The 3,798-nt window shown below is 38.5% G+C and overlaps 1 non-coding gene across 1 annotated transcript; it reads left to right on the top strand.

The window, feature by feature from the left end:
* Nucleotides 1-277: 277 nt before the first annotated feature.
* Nucleotides 278-395, top strand: LOC130734682 (5S ribosomal RNA). Its single transcript, XR_009018044.1, has one exon. It is a non-coding gene; the product is annotated as a 5S ribosomal RNA (ribosomal RNA).
* Nucleotides 396-3,798: the final 3,403 nt, after the last annotated feature.

Genomic DNA, 3,798 nt, shown 5'->3' with positions numbered 1-3,798 from the left:
ATGGAAAAGACTTTCATAATGTATAAGCCATTAAGCCAAAGCACAGCTTTGTGGAAATGACTTACCGTGTTAATAGCTCCCCCCAAAATATGATGCAAATTTCTAATTTGTGACACCAGTTCAAGATATCTATATTAATCTAAATTTACGAGCATAGAAAACAGAGTAGACATAAAATGACGTCATTTTCAGATGTTACAAACCTGATCATAGTACTTCACATGCACCACATTGTATGCTGCAGCTCTTTCTAAGCAAAAGCTTCAAATACATTAGATAATGTTAGAAACCAGCACTAATGCACCGGATCCCATCAGAACTCCGCAGTTAAGTGTGCTTGGGCGAGAGTAGTACTAGGATGGGTGACCTCCTGGGAAGTCCTCGTGTTGCAGTAAGTGCACTGGACATTGCGTCCTCTTCCGCGCCCGCGTCCTCTGCCATAGTTTCCAGAATTGCGATTTTGATCATCGCGATTCCCATAACCAGAGTCAACAGCAGCATCGACTGGCTGGAAAGGAGCGACAGCTGTCGCTGGAGGTTGCGTCGCTGGTGGCGGCGGCGTCGGAGCAGGCTGAGTCCACAAAGCTTGTGGCGGCGGCGCCGGTGTTGTAGAAGACGCAGACGGCGCTGTCGCTTGCGTCAGAAACACCGAAGGAGTGGTTTCTGCGAGTTTCTTCTTCCGCATCCTGTCAAACCGCGCTTCATGAGAGATCACCATGGCTTCCACTTCAGAGATTGTGTAATAGGTGGTTTGATTGTAGATAACAGTCATCAAAGCACTGTATTCTTCTGAGAGACCATCGAAAATCGCTTCTAGATGATCACGAAAGGTGACAGGTTCTCCAATTGAAGCAAGAGTATTCACAATTGTCTTGATTCTTTGCAGAAACTCAGAAGCAGTTTTTGTACCTTTTGTGATGTTCTTCAGTTCATTCCTCAACTGTGTTGACTGAGCACGTGATTTTGCATTGAAGAATGAGTGAATTTCTTCCCAAATCTGCCAGGAGTGCACACACTGAATCACATTTGGAAGAATTGAAGGTGAAAGAGTAGAGAGAAGCCATGTGAAGAGGAGTGAATCTTGTTGCTCCCAATCTGAGAATGCAGGATTCACATTCTCTGTGATCCTATCTGCATCAGTCAAGAACTTCTCAGGAATCAGAGGTGGATCTTGCACAAATTTCTGAAGCTTGTGTGATCTGATGACCCCTTCCACTTGTTGTTTCCATGAATAGAAATTGGAGTCATCGAGCTTGATGCTCAATTTGTGAGAAAACGCTTGAGAGAGAGTGTTTGTAGAAGAAGAAGAAGAAGGTAAGGAAGGAGATGAAGCATCCATAGCCATGGATCTTAGGCTCTTGATACCATGTTAGAAATCCTTAGTTAGAACCACACAACACCACAAAACCTTAGGCTTAAGGCAATGGGTGTGTGTGTTCTTTATTATATATGCACTTGTGCACTTGCTAATCTTGGCAATGTGGGACTTCTTTGAGTTACCACTTCATTATCTCTATTAGATAAAAACATCTCACGAACAAACGTGAGAAAATTGATTTGAAGATGAGTATAGGAAACAAATGAAAATAAGTGTTATCCTATAAACAAATATAAAAATATGATTTGGCAAACAAATGCAAAAAATATATATATATATAGTTTCTAGGAAAACAAGTGGCAAAAAAAAATTAGTTTTATGCTAACAAAATGTAAAAACAATTTTACCCAAGAAAATGGGGAGAAAATTATGTAAGCAGATGTTCAAGTGTTTTAATACAAAAAAAGTATTGTTATGCAACCAAATATAAAAAGATATCATGCAAGCATATTGTAGTTTAAGCACGAAAAAACAAAAGCAGTTGTTTAAGGGAAAAAATAAAAAAAATGTAGTTTAAGCGAACCAATGCAAAAACAAAAGTAGTCTTAATAAACAAATACAAAATTCTAGTTTTACTGCTCATCCTTGCTCCATCAATTCTTAATGTGCCACCTGAATCCTAACACTCTAATCCATCTAATATTCCACTTGATAATTCTCTAAGGATGTTAAACTTCATGAGTCCAAATTTCTTCTTTCACCACTTCAAATCTTTAAAAATCACTTCTTCTAATCACAGAATTACTCAACTTTGAGTTATTCCTCCTCTCCTTCTACTGCTCATCCTTATACTGGTCCTCTCATCCTCTTTCCAATGTTTCTCTACCTTCTCCTCATTCTTCTCACCATCTTCTCCTACTTTTTCTTCTTTCTCCCTGTCTATTCCCTCTTATTCCATATCTAAGTCTCTAGAGATGTAAAATTCATGAGTCTGAAATTCCTTCTTTCATCAATTTACCTCATTCAAAAATCACTCTTGTTCGCCATATTATACTCTCCTTGGAGTGATTCCTCCACCAACGGCCCATCGTTATTTTGCTCTTTCAATTCTTAATTGTTCACGGGAATATTAACTCTCCCCTCTTCCTTCCCATGCATCTTTTCCTTCTTCCTCATTAACTTTCACGAACTTCTCTTTCATATTCTTCAACACATCTAATCCAGCTCTTATTCCAGTTTCACCACTTCAACTCATTTAAAAATCACTTCACCTTCAACAACAATTGCCCACCGTGGAGTGAGTCCGAATTTTCATGAGTCCAAATTTTCATCTTTCATTACTTCCCCACATTCAAAAATCACTCTTCTTCGCCAACTTATACTCTCCTCGGAGTGACTCCTCTCCTCCTACTGCTTATCGTTATACTGCCCCTTCAATTCTTAATAGTTCACTGGAATCTTCACTCTCTCCTCATCCATGCCATGTTTCTCTTACTTCTCATTCAATTTCACCAATTTCTCCGTCAGTTTCTTCTTTCACTCTTCTAATACATCTCCTATTCCACTTTCTAATTCTCTAAAGATGTAAAATTTCAAGTGTCCAAAGTTCTTTCTTTCACCACTGCACCTTATTTTAAAATCACCTCTTCTTCTTCTTAAAAAATTACTCACCTTGGGCTTGCAGTGATTCCTTTTGCCTCCAACATAGCATACTTATACTGCCCCTTCATTTCTTAATGGTTCACTTGAATCACCACTCACTCCTCTTCCTTCCCATGTTTCTCTTGCTTTTTACCCAACACTTTCACCAACTTCTCTTACTTTTTCTTCTGTCACTCATCTAATTCATCTACTATTCCACTTTCTATATCTCAAGCCATGTTAAATTTGATCATTCCAAATTTCATTCTTTCACCAATTCACATCCTTAAAAAATACCTTCTTCTCCCACAATTACCCACCTTGGAGAGATTTCCCCTCTTACTGCTCATCCATATACTGGTATTTTAACTTTTAAAGTTTCACTTGAATCATCACACTCTCATCCTCCTTCCCATGCTTCACTTCCCTCTCCTCATTCACCTTAACCAACTTCTCCTTCTTCTACTTCCTCCTCATCTAATCTAACTCATCTCCAATTCCAATTTCTAATTCTATACAGATGTTAAATTTACTGAGTCTAAATTCACTTCTCTCATCATTTCAAGTGTCCAAAGTTCTTTCTTTCACCACTTCACCTTATTTTAAAATCACTTCTTCTTCTTCTTAAAAAATTACTCACCTTGGGTTTGCAGTGATTCCTTTTTCCTCCAACTGGTCATACTTATACTGCCCCTTCATTTCTTAATGGTTCACTTGAATGACCACTCACTACTCTTCCTTCCCATGTTTCCCTTGCTTCTTCTTCAACACTTTCACCAACTTCTCTTTCTTTTTCGTCTGTCACTCATCTAATTCATCTACTATTCCACTTTCTATAT

Source organism: Lotus japonicus, chromosome 1, assembly GCF_012489685.1.
Source record: "Lotus japonicus ecotype B-129 chromosome 1, LjGifu_v1.2".
NCBI classification, from domain to species: Eukaryota; Viridiplantae; Streptophyta; class Magnoliopsida; order Fabales; family Fabaceae; genus Lotus; species Lotus japonicus.
This window is presented reverse-complemented; position numbering and strand designations above follow the sequence as displayed.